This window comes from Sminthopsis crassicaudata, chromosome 2 (genome assembly GCF_048593235.1).
Source record: "Sminthopsis crassicaudata isolate SCR6 chromosome 2, ASM4859323v1, whole genome shotgun sequence".
Classification (NCBI taxonomy): domain Eukaryota; kingdom Metazoa; phylum Chordata; class Mammalia; order Dasyuromorphia; family Dasyuridae; genus Sminthopsis; species Sminthopsis crassicaudata.
In genome coordinates this window covers 282,124,231-282,147,742 of record NC_133618.1, presented here as the reverse complement: position 1 = coordinate 282,147,742, position 23,512 = coordinate 282,124,231, and the positions used below count along the sequence as shown (strand labels likewise).

The 23,512-nt window shown below is 34.6% G+C and overlaps 1 long non-coding RNA gene across 1 annotated transcript in view; it reads left to right on the top strand.

Annotated features, from left to right (window-relative positions):
• The first annotated feature begins 7,447 nt into the window (after positions 1-7,447).
• The window catches only part of LOC141556079 (uncharacterized), an 84,243-nt gene continuing 68,178 nt past the window's right edge, over positions 7,448-23,512 (top strand). The window contains exons 1-2 of the long non-coding RNA XR_012486426.1: positions 7,448-7,576; positions 17,844-17,956. This is a non-coding gene — a long non-coding RNA (uncharacterized LOC141556079). The remainder of the gene's footprint in view (positions 7,577-17,843; positions 17,957-23,512) is intronic.

The window sequence follows — 23,512 nt, the reverse complement described above, 5'->3', positions numbered from 1 at the left end:
AATTCTTTCAACATCTACTTTCCCCTCTGTTTCTATTATCTCTGGACAGTTCTCTTTGATAATTTCCTGTAAAATAAAATCTAGGTTCTTTTTTTGGTCATAGTTTTCTGGAAGTCCAATGATCCGCAGATTATCTCTCCTAGATCTATTTTCCAGGTCTATAGATTTTCCCAGTATGTATTTGACGTTCTCCAGCTTCTCATTTTTTTTGTTTTGTTTGACTGATTCTTGGGTTCTCTGTGAATCATTCATTTCTATTTATTCCATCCTGACTTTTAAGGAGTTATTTTCTTCTTTCACAGTTTTTAGTTCTTTTTGTAAATGCCCAATTTCATTTTTAAATGAATTATTTTGCTCTATTGAATTTTTTTCCATTTCCATAATTTTTTTTTGAGAATTATTTTATTTTTCCAATTCAGAAATTCTATTTTTTTGAGACTTTTTTATCTTTTCCAATTCAGAAATCCTACTTTCCTGTGATTTTTTTTACCTTTTCTAATTCGCTAATTTTGTTTCCCTGCATCTCCTGTGAATTCTTTATTTTTTCCAACTCCAATTTCAGGACGTTGTTATTCTCTATCATAGCTTCCCTTTCCTTTCCCCATTTTTTTCTTCAAACTCTCTTAACTTTTTAATAGTCTCTTCTAGGAGAGAGTTATGTGATGGGGGGCAGGAATCGTTCCCCTTTAGGTTGTTATCTGCTCACTCTTTGCTGTTAACTTCCTCGGGGTTGGATACCCGCTCTTTCTCTGTGTAGAAGGAATCTATAGTTTTTCTGGCTTTTTTGCTCATACTTAAAAAAATCTTTTGGGGTCTGTCCCTGGGGTAGGAAATTATTTATTTACTTCTTTACCAGCTTCCTCCCAGACTGGATGGATGCAGCAGCTCTTGTGCCTGAGCTAAGATAGAGCTCTGGGAGAGAGTTCCCCACCCCCTTCCTGGAAGTGCCTCAGAGGTGACAAGCACTGCTGTGCCTTGAGGGCGTTGTGTTCTAGCTGCTTCCCTGAGGTTTGAGATTGAACAGTAAAGACAGCACAAAGCCCAACCTATGGGTCCCGGTGGGGCGTGGATGTCTTCAGCAGGTGACGTGAAAAGCCCCTGTGCTCAAACTGGAAGTGTCTGTCAGAAACCGTGGTCCCTAGTTCAAAGGTTCTGCTTCTCTGGGACTTCCAGAGCTGAGTTCCACACCCTTCAGCTGAGCTAGGCAGTGTGTGTTGCCTTGGACCGTATCAGCCCACTTCTCAATCTCTTAACTAGTCTCAGGTGGGAGCTAGGGGCCACACCCCCGGTGCCCAGATCTGCTGAGTCTCCCCCAGGGTCTGGGAAAATCTAATCTATCTGAATTTTTAAAGTAGTTTAGATTTCTCTTCTGAACTGCTATATTATAAGCAGAGAAGAGCTAACATCCTGTGCCAGATTCCTTTATCTCAGTGGCTTCTCTGATCCCAGAGCCCTTCCCAGCGCAATCAGCGCAGTATGCTAGAACCCAGCCGTCTGTGCTGGACTCTCTTCTTCCTCCCCTGGGAACTGACCTTTTTTGTTGAAACTCCAGATTCTCTTCAGCTGGTAAGTCCTGCTTCCAGTCCTTGTGGTATCTATCAGTCCAGCGCTATTTCTGAGGCTGATTTATCTAATTGGTTGTGAGGGAGTAAGGACGTTCACAGAGTCATGTGTTTCTTCTCCGCCATCTTCTAGTCAAGAATTATATGAGAAAAATTACAAAACACTTGCCACAAAAATAAAGTCAGATTTAAATAATTGGAAAGACATTCAGTGCTCTTGGATAGGCCGAGAGAATATAATAAAGATTACAGTACTCCCCAAACTAATCTATTTATTTAGTGCTATACCAATCAGACTCCCAAGAAACTATTTCAATGACCTAGAAAAAAGAACAACAAAATTCATATGGAAGAATAAAAGGTCGAGAATTGCAAGGGAACTAATGAAAAAAAAAGTCAGATGAAGGTGGTCTAAGTATACCTGATCTAAAGCTATATTATATAGCAGCAGTCACCAAAACCATTTGGTATTGGCTAAGAAATAGACTGGTAGATCAGTGGAACAGATTAGATACAAAGGACAAAAAAGGGTACAACTATAGCAATCTAGTCTTTGACAAACCCAAAGATACCAACATTAGGGATAAAAACTCATTATTTGAAAAAGACTGTTGGGAAAACTGGAAATTAATATGCCAGAAATTAGATATGGATCCACACTTAATACCATATACCAAGATAAGATCAAAATGAGTCCATGACTTAGGCATAAAGAATGAGATAATAAATAGATTAGAGGAACAGAGAATAGTCTACCTCTCAGACCTGTGGAGGAGGAAGGAATTTATGACCAGAGGAGAACTAGAAATCATTATTGATCACAAAATAGAAGATTTTGATTACATCAAACTAAAAAGTTTCTGTACAAACAATACTAATGCAAACAAGATTAGAAGCGAAGTAACAAATTGGGAAAATATTTTTAAAGTTAAAGGTTCTAATAAAGGTCTCATTTCCAAAATATATAGAGAATTGATCCTAATTTATAAGACATCAAACCATTCTCCAATTGATAAATGGTCAAAGGATATGAACAGACAATTCTCAGATGATGAAATTGAAATTATATCCACTCATATGAAAGAGTGTTCCAAATCACTACTGATCAGAGAAATGCAAATTAAGACAACTCTGAGATACCACTACACACCTGTCAGATTGGCTAAGATGACAGGAACAAATAATGATGAATGTTGGAGGGGATGTGGGAAAACTGGGACACCAATACATTGTTGGTGGAGTTGTGAAAGAATTCAGCCATTCTGGAGAGCAATTTGGAACTATGCACAAAAAGTTAATCAAACTATACATACCCTTTGATCCAGCATTGCTGCTATTGGGCTTATATCCAAAAGAAATACTGAGGAGGGGAAAGGGACCTGCCAAAATGTTTGTGGCAGCTCTTTTCGTAGTGGCTAGATACTGGAAGATGAATGGATGTTCATCAATTGGAGAATGGTTGGGTAAATTATGGTATATGAAGGTTAAGGAATATTATTGCTCTAAAGAAATGACCAGCAGGAATACAGAGAGGCTTGGAGAGACTTACATCAACTGATGCTGAGTGAAATGAATAGAACCAGAAGATCGCTGTACACTTCAATGTTGTATGAAGATGTATTCTGATGGAAGTGGATATCTTCAACATAAAGAAGATCCAACTCACTTCCAGTTGATCAATGAAGGACAGAAACAACTACACCCAGAGAAGGAACACTGGGAAGTGAATGTAAATTGTTGGGACTACTATCTATATACCCAGGTTACTTATACCTTCAGAATCTAATACTTAATGTGCAACAAGAAAATGGTATTTACACACATATATTGTATCTAGGTTATATTGTAACATATGTAAAATGTATGGGATTGCCTGTCATCAAGGGGAGGGAGTAGAGCGAGGGAGGGGATAATTTGGAAAAATGAATACAAGGGATAATATTATATAAAAAAATTACTCATGCATATATACTGTGAAAAAAATTATAAATAAATAAAATTTTTTAAAAAAAGAAAAAATAAAATCTTGGAATACTTATCCAGTTCAAATTCATGCAGCAAATGAAGTTGGTGATGTTCACTTTATGGCCAATTTATTGTATTATAAACAAAACCAGTAGTCTAGAAAAATAAATAAATAAATAAATAAATGTTTGATAGAATTCACATTTAAAACCATCTAGTCCCAGGGATTTTTTCTTAGAGAGTTGATTAATAGTTTGTTCTATATTTTTTTCAAAAATGGGATTGATTATTTAAGCAATTTACTTCCTCCCCTGTTAATCTGGGAAGCCTATTTTGAAGGTAGTCATCCATTTCACTTAGGTTGATAAATTTATTGGCATATAGTTGAGCAAAGTAACTCCTAATTATTGCTCTAATTTCCTCTTCATTGGTAGAAAGTTCTCCCTTTCCATTTTTAAGACTAACAATTTGATTTTCCTCTTTCCTTTCTCTAATCAGATTTACCAAAGGTTTAACTATTTTATTGTTGTTGTTTTTTTCACAAAACCACCTCTTTGTTTTATTTATTAATTCATTTTTTTTACTTTCAATTTTATCAATTTCTCCTTTTAATTTTAGAATTTTGAGTTTAGTATTTTACTGGGGGTTTTTAATTTGGTCTTTTTTCTAGCTTTTAAGTTGCAAGCCCAATTCATTGATCCTCTATTTCTCTATTTTATTCAAGTAAGCATATAAAGATATAAAATTTCCCCTTGTTACCACTTTGGCTATATACTACAAATTTTTAATGTTGTCTCATTTTTGTCATTCTCTTGGGTGAAATTATTCATTGTGTTTATGATTTGATGTTGCCTCCAATCATTCTTTAAGATGAGATTATTTAGTTTCCAGTTACTTTTTGGTCTATTTACCCCTAGCTTTTTGTTGAATGTAGTTTTGTTTTTTGTTTTTTGTTTTTTTTTTTTTAATTTCATCATGATCTGAAAAAAATGCATTTACTATTTCTGACTATTTCAGCAGAGTTTTGAAAGTGCTCTGGAAAAAGCCCCACACCTCTCTGCCCTGGGTAGCACAGGCCAAGCTGCAGAAGTTCCTTGTGCTGAGCTCCACTGTGTGGATTAGTGACTGCCCTGGGGCTAGAAGCTGAGCAGGGGATGTATCACTGCCCCAGGCAGAACCCCACAGTGGGGATTAGCAGTTGCCCTGGGAAGAGCCCACACTGGAAGTATCTCTGCCTTGGAGAACACAGTGAAAGTTACATTGCCCCAGGCAGAGCCCTGCCCCTGCAGATTAGATGGCACCCTGTGTAACACGCTGTTGTCTCCAGAAGCTGCCCATTGCTCTCTGGGAGGAGATCTGCTGTGTCAACTCAAATCTCTTGGACAGATTCTTCTTCCTGTAGAGAGCCGACTTCCCTTCCTGCAGAGAGCAGCCTGAAGTCTGGTCCAGAAAACAACTCCCTTTTTCCTGCAGAGCTGCCCTCTTTATCCTCCCAGAGAATGGTCTTGGGATAATGCAAGGGCTTCTGGGAAGAATTACTTCAACCAATGAACTTGCTCCTCCTAAGCATGCAAGCTCTTCCCCAGGAAAGGCCAGAACTGGAGAATTGTCAAGTACTGATTTAGCACTTAGTAAGAACCTAATATCTCATTATCTCATTAGCTCTTAGTAAGAACCTAACAACCCTGGCCTGAGCCCCCCTGCCATGGAGATTTGTGAATGCTCTGGGCAAAAGCCCCATATTTCAGAATGGGGCTGCACAGCTGTGCTGTAGTCTGTGACTAGTCACTTCCAGTTTTGGGTGGGTGTAGCCAGATCCTGTTATATTCTGGCGTTTTTTGGAGTACACTCTACTTTTGGCTTTCACTTCTCTGCTGATATACTGCTTTACAACCAAAGCAGAGCAGCCAACCTGTAGTAGAGTCCTCCCTGTAAATTTTCCAGCCACAATGACTGCCCCAGCTCAATCCACTCAGTATGCTAGCCTCTGGTTCTATCTCCCTTCTTGCACTGACCTGGTCCCACCAATCAAGACAAACCTTTTCTGGTGATCTTCCAGATTATCTTTGGCTGGTAAATTGTTGTACTTCCAATCTTCATGAATTTTACCAGTCAAACACTATTTTTGACACTGAATTTGGTAATTAGTAGTGAGGGCATGAGAGAAGCTTAGAATGTTACATGTGTTTTCTCCACAATTTTGGCTCCACCCCTCCCTGAACCCATACTCTTGGAGAGATTGTTTAAAGCACGGGAATAAGTGACTTGACCAGAATCATAAAGTTAGTTATGTGTGACAAGCAGAGCTTAAACTCAGTTTTTCTGATTTCAAGGCATAGCTTTACCATGCCTGGTTGCCTTGAAATAAATATTTTTAACAAATATATGCAATTATGTTTTATGTACATAATACAAGTGGTATTTTTGTTATTCCCTTGGACCTCTGATCCCATTAATAAGGACATTCTTTCCAACAATGAAGTTCATAACCCATTTATGACAATTCTTTTCAAATTCTGTTCTTGTCTTCCCATAAGTTCACCTCAAGTTCATTAAAGGTGGGAGGGACACCTTGCTTGAGTTCTCGAAACAACTCAAAAGATTCCAGTAAATTCTTTAATCAACTCATTGGCTATTTCTTTCTCTACGCATGAGACTAACTATATTCTCTTCGTAACAAAATGATGTGTGAGTCTGTCAATGTATAAATGAATGATGACTTTTCTTACAGATTTTATAAAGTAAATAAGAAAGCCATTTCTAAAGTATAACAAAAAATATAGATCAATTAAATCATCATTGCCATAAGTATATAGTTTCTTAAACTATACATTAAATACAGTTCAGAAAAAAATAAAAATGAATTTTATATGTTCTGACATTTGTTTAAAAGATAAAATAATTCATAATCATATCTCATATCTGTAATTCTCTGTCATGTTTATTCTTATCTTGCTGTACATGAGCTCAATCATCAGTCCATAGAAAAACATGTATAGAAGGAAATAATCTTTTAAGATCAAAAAGTTTAACAAAATGAAAAAATCCTTAAGGTTGTCAGAATGCTATAGTAGATTTTGAAGATATCTCTGGGAATATTAGCATATAAAGTTAGAATTGAGAGGGCGGTTCAGTGTCATGTTGTCCAACATCTTTCCCCTAACAACAGTACCATGGATAGATAGATATCAAAAGCTTCAAACATAGAGCTTAATAAGATTTTGCTACAGCATCATCAAAACCATTTGGTACTGGTTAAGAAATACAGTAGTTAATCAGTGGAAAAGGTTAGGATCACAGGACAAAATAGGCAATAACTATAGCAATCTAGTATTTGACAAACCTAAAGATCCAGCTTTTGGAATAAAAACTCATTATTTGACAAAAACTGCTGGAAAAATTGGAATAATATGTAAGAAACTAGGCATTTACCCACACCTAATACCACATACCAAGATAAAGTCAAAATGGGTTCATGATTTAGATATAAAAAGTGATATTATAAGCAAATTAGAGTAGCATAGGATAGTTTGCCTCTCAAAATTGTGGAGAAGGAAGGAATTTAAGTCCAAAGAAGAACTGGAACTTATAATTGAACACCAGATAGATAATTTTGATTATATTAAGTTAAAAATTCTTGTACAAACAAAACTAATACAGACAAGATCAGCAGGGAAGCAAGAAATTGGGAAATCATTTTTACATGTAAGGGTTCTGAAAAAGGCCTCATTTCTAAAATATATAAAGAATTGAGTCAAATGTATAAAAATCCAAGCCATTCTCTGTAAGGGCCCTTTAAATGGGCGGTGTCACAGTGCAACTGGAGATTCGAGTGGCCCAGAAGTAATCTCTGTGGATATTAGGACTGCCCAGTGGGTGGGATCTTTGCCACATTGAGATAGCTTCATAATGGATGACTCTCTTGCTGATTGGCTTTGTGTGTGATCTCACAGGCCCTTTATAAGCCCACTGCAGACAGCAGTCACTCTCTTTAACCTGGTGCTCTTTAACCTAGCTCCCTGAGCCAACCGGATGGATAGCCCAGAGAGGTAAGGAGTTTGGTAGTGAACACGTGTGTCTTCTGACCAGGTGTTCACTAGGGAACCAACAAGTCAGGCCATCAAGTCAGGGCATTATGTGAGTAGGTATAATAAAGGCTTTTAAGATTACATGTGACTGTTCTTGAGCGTGCTACTGTTTATTAAACTATAGATTCAAGAGATTGTGGCCAGAGACCTTTGAAGGCCTCAGAGGAGGCGAGCCGGGTAGAGTTGATACTGCAAAGGTCTGTGGTCAAAGATACTCTGCTGGGCCTAGGACAGACTAGTAATTGTAACTGCCAAGAGTGCATGTTACAATTCTCCTATTGATAAATGGTCAAGAGGATATGAACAGACAATTTTCAGATGAAGAAATTAAAACTATTTCTAGTCATATGAGAAGGTATTGTAAAGTACTATTGATCAAATTAATGTAAATTATGACATTTCTGAGATACTACTACACACCTTTCAGATTGGCTAAGATGACAGGCAAAGACAAGGACAAATGTTGGAGGGGATGTGGAAAAACTGGGACACTAATACAATGTTGGTGGAATTGTGAATGGATCTAGTCATTCTGTAGAGCAATTTGGAACTATGTTGAAAAAGTTATCACATTGTGCATGTGTTTCTGCTGGGCTTACATTCCAAAGAGATCTTAAAGGAAGGAAAAGGACCCACATGTGCAAAAATTTTGTGGCAGCCCTTTGGGTAATGGCAAGAAACTGAAAACTGAGTGTATGCCTGTCATTTGGAGAGTGGCTGAATAAATGATGGTATATGAATGTTATGGAATATTTTAGTTCTATAAGAAATGATCAGGATGATGATTTTAGAAAGGCCTGGAGACACTTACATGAACTGATGATAAGTGAAATGAGCGGAACCAGGAGATCATTGTGTATGACAACATCAATATTATACAACAATCAATTCTGATGATTGTGACTCTTTCTAACAATGAGACGATTGATGACTGTTCCAATGATCTTATAATGAAGAGAACCATCTACATCCAAAAAGAAGACTGTGGGAACTGAATGTGGATCATAACATATCATTCTCATTCTTTTTGTTGTTATTCACTTGCATTTTATTTTTTTAATCAGTTACTTTCTTTTTTAATCTGATTTCTCTTGTGCAGCAAGAGAATTGTATAAATATGTTTATACATATTGGAATCAACATATATTTTAATATGTTTAACATATATTGAATTGCTTGCCATTTAGGAGAGGGGAAAGAGGAGAAAACCTGAAATACAAGGCTATGCAAGGGTCAATTTTGTCAAATTATCCATGCATATGTTTTGAAAATAAAAGGCTTTATAAAAAATAAAAATAAAATAAAATAAAATTTTGCTTTTAGAAACTGAGTTGTGATTATTGCTTACTAGAAATGATTACACACCTGTCTTCAATGCCAACCCCCAATGACTGATGGCTTGTTAGGTTGTACAGTTTGCCACTTTTGGAAAGGGGGGAGGAAAGAAATCACCTGTCAAAAATAGCTGAAAACAGAGATTAGTACAGCATCTGGCAGCTATTTATTAATTATGCCAAGTTAAGCAGATGGACAGTTAAGCTTTAAAATCTGTTTTTATGACCTTGAGTGAAAATGAATAATAGGTCATCTATAATTTTAAAGAGTACCAATTGCTCATCATTCAAGGAGAGTACAATGGATAGTTTTGAAATGATGTTTTGTGGGAATGATTTTGGATTCCATACTGACTAAATAAATAAATTTATAATTCAGTGTTATTCATATCTCTTTGTACAGTAAAATGAAATATAATTTTTAAAAGTTGGACTTCAGGGTGGTTATTTTTTATGTAGAAGCAATTTTTAAAGAAATATGCAGCAAATCAAAGGAAAAAAGACAATTTCAAGAAACTTAATTTGCCATGAATTCCCTATTATCTGAAGTCAACATCTATGTAATGAATATTTAATTATTACATTATCAGAGTCAAGTGAATATAGATAAATATATAAATTTCAGTTTGTAGGTAAGAGTATATAAGTAGGAAGAGGTGTGTGGCATGGCATACTACAGGGAGCTAGCTTTATATTAAGAAAGACCTAGGTTCAAATGCTATTCTAATTAATACTTTCTTAAACTCTCAATTCTCTAGAAAACTCTTTAAGACTCTAACTTGCATAATGATTTCAGATCTGCATTGTAAGATGTTTCCTTACCAGTTCATCCCTGTATTAATGAAACCTCAGATAATGGACTCCAAAAATATGCATATGTGCATATGTGTAAAATATGTTAGATTTGTGCTATATAATCAACAGACTTAATTCACACAGTCATTGTAATTTATACTCATTAATCTTCGTCTTAAGAATTTAACCTTGTTGATCTTTAAGTTCATCTACTACTATGCTCTAGATTATACTTGCATTTTCTTATCCTCTGACCTAGCCCACACTCATGCTTTGAGACCACCCAAACATCTTCCTTATTCATCCATCATTAGAGACAAGTTTTAATACCACAATTCTTTGCTTTCTTTGGATTTAGAACAACCTCTGCATTGACAGACAAAGTGATGGCACTTAGAGGAAGAGAGAAGGGCATGTACATTTGTTTAAGTGCCTCCTATATGTCAGGTTCTATATTCCATGTTTTATAAATATTATCATTAGGATTTTCATAAATATTATTTGCAATTAATTGAACTGAATAATGAACTTCTTTTTTCAACATATTAGCAAATTTAAAAACCTTGTCTTGATGGTAACCAATTCATTGATAATAATAAATTCATCTTTCAAGGCTTGTGAGTTTGGGTAATATCTATAGCCTAATTATTACATTCCTAGAATGTAAAGTCTGACATAGTTCATCAATGGCTGTTTCTAAGCAAATTGTTACATAGGCCAAGTTCACAAAGACAAGAATACTGTAATTAGAACAATGTTCTATAGGTAGTAGGCAACAAATATCTTTTGATTGAATGCAATCATCTTCTAAATCAATCAAATATTATTAAATAGATTTCATAGTTAGCATTGTGTGAAGTAAATGGGAAAACAGACTGTTATGGCCCACAGTCTAATTGGAGAAATTTGACTAAAACACACTAAACAATGTCAAGCAATCCAAGACAATATGTAAATATATAATTTAGTTCAAAACTTTGGGTACTAATTAAGACTGTAATTTGGAAAGACAATATTCACCTGCACTAAAGGAAGTTTTCTTCCTACACTAATTAAATCAAAGATCTGGTCGTTCTTTCTCATTGAGAATAGAAATGAAAAGGAAAATAATTCAAAATAAGCACAATAACAGGGACATAAATAAGAATGGCATATCCACAAGCATAAATAACTAGAGTCATTGAATTAGAGATTAATGGGAAGTGAGATTATAAGGTAGAACAGGGACCAATAAGGTAAGAATATAAAAATTTTTAAATAAACATCTTAATAATTACAGAATGATTAAGAATGGAGAATGATTTTTTTTTTGAGGAGACATTTTATGGCTCATGTTTAACCAATATTAATTGAACAGTAGTATACAAAATAGAAAACGGTATACTATAATCAGAGTAGGGAAAGAGACTTCAGTACTAGTAATATAAGTATAAAGTAATGAGGACACTAACATACAGTAGCAATGATAATGATAATAATAGCTAACATTTCAGAGTTTGCAAAGCACTTTACATTTATATCTTATTTGATTCTCACAGATGATATGTTTCATTCATGAATAGACTCAATACTTGATAACTACCATATATAAGACCCAATGTTAAAATTGCAGAGAACTCAAAAAGTGGGTCAAGGTCTCTACCCTATTTTGACAATAAGAATTAAAATAATATACCAAGTATAGGGGAGGTTTCAAAGAAAGACTAAAGAAAATGTAATGATCTTTCTTTCCTTTCCTTTTCCAGACCTCTAATTATAGATGTCCCTCAGGATTCTGTCTTTCATCCTTTTCTCTTCCCCCTCCCTACCAAAGATTCTTAAATTGTAAGCTGGGGTCATGTAATTGAATGTGGAGGCTATGAAAAATTTGACCACATTAAAAGGCTTTTTAAAGCAATGACCAAAAATTAATTCAAAATCAAATATATAATTAATCCAAATTATTTCTGGCAGGCTTGCCCATGTTGCATTGTGCAACTTCGCTGTAGCGAACACACAATATAGGCACTTTGAACTGAGTGTGCACTAATGCTTCTAGAAATAGCTCAGATTCAAGACAGTAGCATGATTTCTCTGGCAAAAAGGGATGTCACATGGAAAAAATTTAAGAAGTCCTTGGTAATCTCACTAGTTCCCATGGATTTAATTAGTAAATCTATCCTTATGATTGTTACAGGAACAATCTGTTACTGGCTGCTGGTGATCTAATTCTGACCAGCAGAATAGATGCCTTCATGTGAGAGGATGATAACAATACAAGGAGACTGAGAGACGTTTGCATTCTCTGACCTCTCTTCTCTTTCCCCTTGCCTCTGATTTATTTCATTCCCAATTTACAAGCAACATCTGTATCAGTAAATCAGCTGGTTTGCAATTCCTTCAAGTGTGTTATGATTTACAGCTGTGGGGTCTCTCGGAGAATCGACCTGCCCCTCCACACTTAGGCATGGTCCTTAACATATGATTTTCAAATCTACCTATCTTGCCCTAACCTCTAATCTCACATCTCCATCTGCCTTTCAAACACCTCAAAATGAATATCCAGTAAACATCTTAAATTTCATTATGTCCAAAACAGAAGTCATTAACTTTTTTCTTTAGACCCTCCCCTCCATACTACTATACTTTCATACTATTATAGAAGACAACAAGGTCCTCCTGGTACTTCAGGCTTCAAACCTGGACTCCCTCTACCCAATTTTTATCATCCTCCTCACCTTATCTCCAATATGTTGCCAAGGTTTATTAATTTCACCTTTGTAAGATCTCTCATATGCTCCCTTCTCTCCTGATGTTGCCACAGCTGGACTATAATAGTAACCTGCTATTTGGTCTGCCTACCACAAGTCCCTCACTACTCCAATTCACTGTCTGTTCAATAACTAAAGTGACTTTCATGTAGAACAGGTCTCATCATATCACATGTTCCTGCTCAATGAACTCCAATAGCTCCCTATTGTCTATAGAATCAAATATAAAATGCTTTGTTTGTTATTTAAAGCACTTTAAAATTTACTTCCTTTCTACCTTTGTTGTCTTCTTACAAATTACTCTTTGACACTTATTCTCACATCCAATGTCATTGGCTTCCTGAGTATTTCATATACAAGACACTCCAGCTCTCAGCTCTGGATTATTACCATAGACTATTTCTTATTTCTAGAATGTTCTCCCTTTCCAATTCTATCTATAGGACTCTCTGATTTCTTCAGTTCCTTATTAAAACCTTATCACTTATAGGAAGTTGTCCCCAATTCTTCTTAATTCTAGAGCCTTCCCTCTATAGATTGTTATATTTTTCCTATAAATAGCTATCTTTCTATATACTTGTTTACATGTGGTCTCTTGGTTAAATTGTAAATCTTACAATTTAAGAGTGTTAAATTCCTTAAGACCAAGACTATCTTTTGCCTCTTTTTTGTATCCTTGTAATAAAGCACAGTGCCTGGTACATAGTAAGTGTAAGTGTGTGTGTGTGTGTGTGTGTGTGTGTGTGTGTGAAGTGAAGTCAATGGCAGAGAAAAAAGTCAAATATAGTCCCAAGATTCTGAGTCTGGGTGGGTAGTAGACTCAAGTGGGATCTTTAGAAAATGTGAATGGTATAATGGTGAGTTAAGTTTTGGACATGGTTTGAATGATGATGTAGGTGATCCAAGTAGATAATTATTGTGAATGACTTTTATGGCATAGATGGATTACTTAGTAAATATACAGATAACAAAACTTACACAGTTGATAACAACTCAGAGTCAAAGAAATTTATAACAATGAACTTATTTTTCTTCTCAATAGTATTTTACTTTTGCAAATAAATATTAAGATAGTTTTTAACATTCATTTTTGTAAAACTTTGTATTCTAAACATTTCTCCCTCCCTCTCTTACCTTCCTCATTCCCAAGACAACAAGCAATCTGATATGTTAAATATATGCAATCCTCTTAAACATATTTCTTTATTTGTCAGGTTGTGGAAGTAAAATCAGATCAAAAGAGAAAAAAACTCAAAAAATAAAAAAAAACTAAAAATACTATGCTTCAGTCTTCATAGTTCTCTTTCTGGATATGAATAGTGTTTTCCATCTCAAGTGCATTGGAATTGCTTTGAATCACCACATTATTGAAAAGAGCCAAGTCCATCACAGTTGATCATCACATATTCTTGTTGCTATGTACAATGTTCTCTTGGTTATACTCACTTTACTTAGCATTAGTTTATGTAAATCTTTCCAGGCTTTTCTGAAATCAGCCTGCTCATCATTTCTTATAGAACAACAATATTCCATTACATTCATATACCATAACTTATTCAGTCATTCTCCAATTCATAGGCATCCACTCAATTTCCAATGTCTTGATACTTCTTGCCACTACTTGTGCTAGGCAGACCAAATAGCAGGTTACGATTATAGTCTAGGTGTGGCAACATCAGGAGAGAAGGGAGCATATGAGAGATCTTGCAAAGATGAAACTAATAAATCTTGGCAACAGATTGGAGATAAGGTGAGGAGGATGATAAAGACAGTACAAATATTTTTGTACATGTGGGTTATGTCCCCTCTTTTATGTTCTTTTTTTTGGAATTCAGACCACAATTTGATAGACCCCTGGGCATAGTTCCAAATTGATTTCAAGAATGGTTGGATCATTTCACAACTATACTAACAATGCATTAGTGTTCCCAGTATTCCCACATCCCTTCCAATATTTATTATTATCTTTTCCTGTCATCTTAGTTAATCTAAAAGGTCTGAATTAGTATCTCAGAGTTATCTTATTTTGTATTTTTCTAATCAATAATTATTTGGAGCATTTTTTCATATGACTAGAAATGTCTTTAATTTCTTTGTCTGAAAGTTTTCTGTTCATATCCTTTGACAATTTATCATTTGTGAAACTCAAATGTTTGAGTAAATGTTATATATTTGAGAAATAAGACCTTTATCAGAAATACTGGTTATAAAATTTTCCTCAACTTTCTGCTTCCCTACTAGTCTTGGCTCCATTGGTTTTGTTTATATGAAACTTTTTAAATTTAATGTAATCAAAATTATCCATTTTGCATTCCATAATGTTCTATATTCTTCTTTGTCCATAATTTTTTCCCTTCGTCAAAGATTTGAGAGGTATATTATCCCTTGTTCTCCTAATTTGTTTATAATATCCTATATCATGATATAAATCATGAACCCATTTTGACATTATCTTAGGATAGGATGTTAGATATTATTCACTGCCAAGCTTCTGCCATACTATTTCCTGTTTTCCCATCAATGTTTGTCAAATACTAAGTTCTTATCCCAGAAGATGGAGATTTATCAAACACTGAATGACTGTAGTCATTGACTATTGTGTCTTATGAACCTAACTTATTCCACTGATCCACTATTCTGTTTCTTAGCCAGTAGCAAATGATTTGGATGACTGCCACTTTATAAAATAGTTTAGTTTAAAATGATAGCTAGGCTACCTTTTTTTTCATTTTCCCATCAATTCCCTTGAAATTCTTGACGACTTGTTATTCCAGATGGATTTTGTTATTTTTTTTCTAGTTCTCTAAAGTAATTTATTGGCAGTTTGATACAGCCCTGAATCAGTAGATTAATTTGGGGGAGAATTGTCATTTTATTATATTAGCTTGGACTACCAATCAGCACTTGATATTCTTCCAATTGTTTAGAGCTAACTTCAGTTGTATAAAAAGTGTTTTGTAATTGTGTTCATATAGTTCCTGGCTTTGTCTTGTCAGGTAAGACTCCCAAATAGTATATATTATTTTACATGGGATTTCTCTTTCTATCTCTTGCTGCTGGATTTTACAAGTGCCGATGATTTACTTTACTTTATAGTGGGTTTACTTTATAGTAACTTTGCTAAAGTTGTTAATTCTTTCCAGTAGTTTCTTAGTTGATTCTCTAGGATTTTCTAAATATACCATCATATCATCTGCAAAGAGTAGAATTTTTGTTTCCTTATTATCTAATCTAATTCCTTCAATTTATTTTTCTTCTGTTAGCTAAAACAAAAATTTTAGTACAATATTGAATAGTACTGGTGATAATGAGAAAAAGTCAAAAATCTTATTAATAGAAGAAAAAGTTTGATTAGATAATAGTTCATATGAAATACAATATTTATGTAAATATAGATAGAACTAGGGAAATTATTGGACCAAAAATGCAATGTAGAAAGTAGTGGAGTATAGCGGCTAAAAAGTCCAGCTTGTTCTTTTGCCTTAATAAAGGCATAGTTTCCAAAATGAAGAGAGTAAAAACCCTGATTTATTCAACCTTTGTGAGAATATATCTAGTGTGATCAACTCTAAGTGGCTGGCATATTTTAGGAGGGACATTGAAAAACTAGAGTATAACTAACTGAAAACCATGCTTACATGAGGACTGTTGGAAAGAGTTGAGGATAGATATCCTGGAGAAGAAAAGACTTATTTGCATCATGTCTGTTTTCAAATAATTGAAGAACTGTCATATGACAGAAGGATGACATTTTTTCTGCTTTGTCCCAGAGGAAAAAACAAAATAAGATAATAAGAAACTGCAGCCACATATCTCAACTCAAAAGATGAAAAAAATCTTTAAAATAATTAAATTGATCTGAACATAAATAGACTCCCTTAAGAAGTAGTAGACTCTAAATTTTTAACTGTAGGCATAAATACGATTTGTTTGTATAGAAGAAAATTTTGTGGAAATAGATTTAAGTTGACAACATCCAGATTTTACCAATGCTGCAATTCTCTAATTCTGAAATGTTGAGTTAGCAAATGATACAAGACTAAAGATCAGTGAGATAATGCCCCTTGACATACAAAGTGGAAAGTCAATAATTTAGAAATGATTGAGTTACAAAAATGGATGAGCTAGCTGAGAAATAGTTGGTATAGAGAAGTCAGAGTTGTAAGGGTTGAATATTAAGAAATAACACAAAGAAGCAATAAAAGGAATAAGAGAAGCCAAAAAAGTAAATAGATATGTGTTAGGAAAATGAAAGGAGAAGCAGGATTTATCCTCATAAACTTAGAAAATAGCACTTCTAATTTAATTGAGTATATCAAGAGTTATTTTCACCAAGCAAAGGCTAAAATTTATCTCATGTGCATTTTGTTCCCTTTTTTCCATTTTATTTCCTTACCTTTATAATAAAATTAAAAAAAAAACTTGTGGTATTCATTGAAGCAATCATACTACATATTCCACTTAATACATTTTAAATGTCTAAATTATTAATTTTTCTATAGCAAGTCCTTAAAAATAATTTTCCCTTCATGAATCAAAATATTTGATCAAGTTTGCACATGTGAAAAGTTTGCAAATCTTCCCCCAACCATCTCCTTTCTCTAAAAAGCAAAACAAAGCACAAAAACACCAAACGAAGAAAGAGCTGCTCACTTCGTTTTCTGTGTTCTCCCAGCACCACAAATATGGTGTTAATCCCTTAAACCCAGCAAACTGTTGGTGTATAAAAAACAATATTTTACTTGTGCCGAGGGGTCAGGAAGTGCAAAGATACTTACAATCATACAGAAGGCCCATGTCTGTACCACTAAAAGAATGACTGAACTGCTGTTTGCAATGCACTGTTTTTGTATGTAACTTTTCTTGGCAACAGATGCAATATTTATAGTAAAGTCTATCACCGTTTATTAATGTTATACATTAGAGTATTTGCTACTCTAAAAATGATATGCTAAAATATGCTGAAACATTTTTCAAATAAAACAAGAAAAATGATCTGGCAATTTATTAATTGCATTTCATTGTTTTAATAATGGAATATGATAAACCTGGAATAAAACAATATAAATATATTTATTTCATTCAGCATAATTGTGCTAACCCTCTATAAAGTTTTAATGGTGCCTCTAGGGAATCTTTTTCCTACTTTGTTTTAAGATTGCTAAGGATTTATCATTATTTTTAATCAGATTTTTCCAATAATTTATAGTCAAGTAAGGATGTAGAAAAGCAATAATCTTTAATGTACATATGCCTGTAGTGCTGATGATCAGCTTGCTAATTGAAATTTTTCAACTGTTTGTGATTTGAAAAACATTGTTACAAATAGAATGCATCTTGCATATTAAGTCTAGGGTAACACTGGATGGAAGTAGTGATGATAAGGGCCTATTCACTCTGAAGGAAGACACTTCCTGAATTCATACAAATGAGGGAGCTACATGGAGGGGCAATTTCGCTAGGTGAGATTTTTTTTCTTATTTATTTTTAGGATGCAATTAACAAATGGGTACAATCTTATTTAATTTTTGAAAATATTCAGGTCATGGAAAAACCTCAGCAGTTGATATATGCAGAAAACAGTATATAATGGAATGTAATGTTTCTGGAAACGTTACAAATAGGAGTTTTTAAATTTTGGTGTGATGAATCCCTTTAAGCCTCTTTGGTGAAACCTATGGATCTTTTTCTCAATGGTGTTTATTATCAACACTTATCATGAAGGAAAAGATTGAATTTCATTTCAAGGTTAGTGAAAGTAAAAAATTAATATCCTTCTTTACCAAGTCTCCTGACATATAGCCATAGATTGACTTTAGGATCTGTGGACCCCAAGTTAAGAAACACTCTTATAAGATTATGAGTTTTTGATCTGGAAGATAATTCAGAAGCCATCCAATTTAACTCATTCGTTTTACAACTGAGAAAACTGAGGCACAAGGAGTTTGGGGAAAGGCTCAAGATCACACATACTAATATGTCAGAGACTGGGAAGGTTATGACTCCAGCTGCTTAAAAGCAGAAATTTTGTTTTTTACACAGTACTGCTCCTAGTCAATTTTATGTCCCTTAGTATTCTGAAAATAATTAGTGCAGGTCTTTTCTCTTCTAATTTAAAGTTTTTGTTCCCATTTTAATCATCCTCAAATCAATTCATTACTAAATAAGTTCTTCACAATCAACTTAAGCTCTTTCAGGTTAGGTCCCTAACTTTATCTTTGTCTATGTAAGAAGTAGACAAAGATAAAGTTAGAGACCAAACTTGAAAGAGATTAAGTTCTATTGGATCTCTAGCTTTGCAAGCGATAAGCTTTGTAGAAAAGACAAGAGGAAGTAACAATTATCATCAAATAATTGTATAAATATATATGCATATATTAGATTTAACATATATTTCTACTATGTTTATATATATTGAACTATTTGCCATCTAGGGGAAGGGGAGGGATGAAGGGGAAATTGGAACACAAGGTTTTGGGAAAGGCTAATTTTGAAGAATTATCTACTCATATGTTTTGAAAAATAAATTTAATTTAAGCTTTAATTAAAAAGAATCCCAGGGGGCGGAGCCAAGATGGTGGAGAAGATACACGCAAATTTGTAAGCTCCCTACTTCCCTCATTACCAATTAGTTAAATCAGCCTCAAAAATAATGCTGGAATGATAGAAACCACAAGGATTAAAAGCACAACTTACCAGCTGAAGAAAATCTGGAGTTTCAACAGAAAAGGTCAGTTCCAAGGGGAGGAAGAAAAAAAGCCAGCACAGACAAAGCTAGGTGCTAGCACACTGTGCCAATCAGGCTGGGGAGAACTCTGGGATCAGAGAAGCCACTGAGACAGAGGAATCTGACACAGGCTGTTAGCTCTTCTCTGCTTATAAAACAGCAGTTCACAATAGGAATCAAGGCACTTTAAAATATAAAGCCAGATCCTACAACTACCCCAATCCGGAAGTGACCTAACAGATCTCGGCATGGCTGTGAAGCTGCCTTCTGCGGTCCGGGGCTTCACCCTGGGGTAGTTAAGAGCCTGAACTGTGGGGACATAGGCTGAGGCAACATCTAATCAACATAGTGCTGGGCTTAGCCTGAGGCTGTGGAACTCTAGCAGCCTCGGAATTCCCAGAGAAGAGGAACCTTTGAAATAGGGACAGCACTTTCCAGGCAGACACTTCCAGTTTGAGTGCAGGGACTTTTCACTTCAGCTACTGCCATCCACACCCCATGGGACATATTGGCTGGGCTTTGTGTCTCTTTTACTGTTCAGGCTTAAACCTCAGGGCAGTTGCTAGGCCACACAGCGGGGTCCTTCACTGGGCAACCCTCACAGTGCAGCCATATCACCTCTGAGACATTTCCAGGGGGGGGGGGGGGGGGGAGAGGAACTCTCTCCCAGATCTCTCTTAGCTCAGGCACAGGAGCCGCTGCATCCATCCAGTCTGGGAGGAAGCTGGTAAGTAAATAAATAAATAAACTTCTTACCCCAAGGGCAGACCCCAACAGATTTTTAACAATGAGTAAAAAGCTGAAGAGAACTATTGATACCTTCTACACAGAGAAAGAGAGGGTATCCAACCCCGAGGAAGTTAACAGCAGAGAGTCAGCAGATAACAGCCTAAAAGGGAATGATACCTGCCTCCAATCACATAACTCTCTCCTAGAAGAGACTATTAAAAAGTTAAGAGAGTTTGAAGATAAATGGAAAAAGGAAAGAGAAGCTATGATAGAGAATAACAACATCCTGAAATTTTGAGTTGGGGGAAAAAAAATTCACAGGAGATGCAGGGAAACAAAATTTGTGAATTAGAAAAGGTTAAAAAATCACAGGAAAGTAGGATTTCTAAATTGGAAAAGATAAAAAAATCCTCAAAGTAGGATTTCTGAACTGGAAAAGATAAAAAAAGTCTCAAGAAAATAGGATTTCTGAATTGGAAAAAGAAAATAACTCTCTAAAAAAAATTAGGAAAATGGAAAAAAATTCAATAGAGCAAAATAATTCATTTAAAAACTCAATTGGGTATATACAAAAAGAACTAAAAAATGTGAATGAAGAAAATAACTCATTAAAAATCAGGATGGAACAAATAGAAATGAATGATTCATTGAAAATCCAAGAATCAGTCAAACAAAACAAAAAAAATGAAAAGCTGGAGAATAACATCAAATACTTATTGGGAAAATCTATAGACTTAGAAAATAGATCTAGGAGAGATAATTTGAGGATTATTGGACTTCCCAAAAACTATGATTAAAAAAAAAAAGAGCCTAGATTCTATTTTACAGGAAATCATCAAAGAGAACTGTCCAGAGATAATAGAAACAGAAGGGAAAATAGGTGTCAAAAGAATTCATCAAATACCTTCTGAAAAAAGACCCTAAAAAAAGAACTCCACGGAACATTGTGACTAAGCTGAAGAACTACCAAACAAAGGAAAAAAATATTGCAAGCAACTAGAAAAAAGCAATTCAAATATCAAGGTGCCAGAAAAAGGGTCACTCAAGATCTGGCTGCCTCCACATTAAAAGATCGAAGGGCTTGGAACCCGATATTCCGAAAGGCAAAAGATCAAGGATTGCAACCAAGAATAAACTACCCAGCTAAATTTAGCAATTTCTTCCATGGAAGAAGATGGTCATTTAATGAAACAGAGGAATTACATTTGTTTCTAAGAAAAAAAAAAAAAGAAAAAAAAACAGACTTAAACAAAAAATTTGATTTACATCTACAAGACTGAAGAGAAACAGAAAAAGGTAAAAAGAACTCTTGAGAACTGTATCTCTGTTGTGGATATACAGAAATTCCTCATGGATAATATAAAAAAAAAGGGGGGAAGTAGTAAAGGGAAGGGGGTAGTATCAGAAAAAGGGGAAGGAGTGATAAAAAGAGAGAAACTGCATCCCAGGAAGAGGCATTTATTTACCACATCTGAGGGAATTTAGAGAGAGAGAGAAACATTGTGTGAATCTTACTCTCATCAGAATAGGCTCAAAGAGTAAATAATTGACATATTTGTTTTTCAAAGAATTCTCTCTCACCTCATTAAAAGGGGGGGGAGGAGAAGGGAAAAGGAAAAGGGGAATAAGGAAAGGGTACAAGAAAAGGGAAGGGAATTGGAAGGAGGGAGGAGGGATACCAAAAAGGGAGGCTGTGCGTCACAAGTGGGGTCTATAAATTAAATATTGGGGAAGGGGTTCAGGGGGGGGCAAAGGGAAAAAAGCATAGTCTGTGGATAATATGATGGCAGGAAATACAGAATTAGTAATTTTAACTGTAAATGTGAATGGGATGAACTCTCCCATCAAAATGAGGCGGATAGCAGACTGGATCAAAAGTCAGAACCCTACAATATGTTGTTTACAGGAAACACACTTAAAGCAGGGAGATACATTCAGAGTAAAGGTAAAAGGTTGGAGCAGAATCTATTATGCTTCAGGTAAAGCCAAAAAAGCAGGGGTAGCCATCCTTATCTCAGATCAAGCAAAAGAAGAAATTGATCTAATTAAAAGGGATAAGGAAGGAAATTATATCCTGCTAAAAGGTAGCATACACAATGAAGCCATATCAATGCTAAACATATATGCACCAAGTGGTATAGCATCTAACTTTCTAAAGGAAAAGTTAAAAGAGTTGCAAGAAGAAATAGACAGTAAAATTATAATAGTGGGAGATCTCAACCTTGCACTCTCAGATTTAGACAAATCAAACTACAAAACAAATAAGAAAGAAATTTAAAAAGTAAATAGAACATTAGGAAAACTAAGTATGATAGACCTTTGGAGAAAACTGAATGGTGATAGAAAGGAATATACTTTCTTCTCAGCAGTTCATGGAACCTATACAAAAATTGATCATATATTAGGACATAAAGATCTCAAAATTAAATGCAGGAAGGCAGAAATAATAAATGCCTTCTTCTCAGACCACAATGCAATAAAAACTACATTCAATAAGATGTTAGGAATAAATAGACCAAAAAGTAATTGGAAACTGAATAATATCATCTTAAAGAATGACTGGGTGAAACAGCAAATTATAGAAACAATTAATAATTTCACCCAAGATAATGACAATGATGAGACATCATACCAAAATCTGTGGGATGCAGCCAAAGCAGTAATAAGAGGAAATTTTCTATCTTTAGAGGCTTATTTAAACAAAATAGAGAAAGAGAAGATTAATAAATTGGGCCTGCAACTTAAAAATCTAGAAAAAGACCAAATTAAAAACCCCCAACCAAAAATCAGACTTGAAATACTAAAGTTAAAAGGAGAAATCAATAATATTGAAAGTAAAAAAAAAAACTTTTGAATTAATAAATAAAACCAAGAGTTGGTTTTACAAAAAAGCCAATAAAATAGATAAACCCTTGGTAAATCTGATCAGAAAAAGGAAAGAGGAAAATCAAATTGTTAGTCTTACAAATGAAAAGGGGGATCTTTCCACCAATGAAGAGGAAATTAGAGAAATAATGAGTTACTTTGCCCAACTTTATGCCAATAAATTTGATAACTTAAGTGAAATGGATGACTTCCACCAAAAATATAGGCTTCGTAGATTAACAGAGGAGGAGACAAATTGCTTAAATAGTCCCATTTCAGAAAAAGAAATAGAACAAGCTATTAATCAACTCCCCAGGAAAAAAATCTCCAGGACCAGATGGATTTACATGTGAATTCTACCAAACATTTAAAGAAAAACTATCCCCAATGTTATATAAACTATTTGAAAAAATAGGGGATGAGTCCTGCCAGATTCCTTTTATGACACAGACATGGTACTGATACCTAAACCAGGTAGATTGAAAACTGAGAAAGAAAACTATAGACCAATTTCTTTATTGAATATTGATGCTAAAATCTTAAATAAGATATTAGCAAAAAGACTTCAGAAAATCATCCCCAGGATAATACACTATGATCAAGCAGGATTTATACCAGGAATGCAGGGCTGGTTTAATATTAGGAAAAGTATTAGTATAATTGACCATATTAATCAAATTAATAAAAACCATATGAT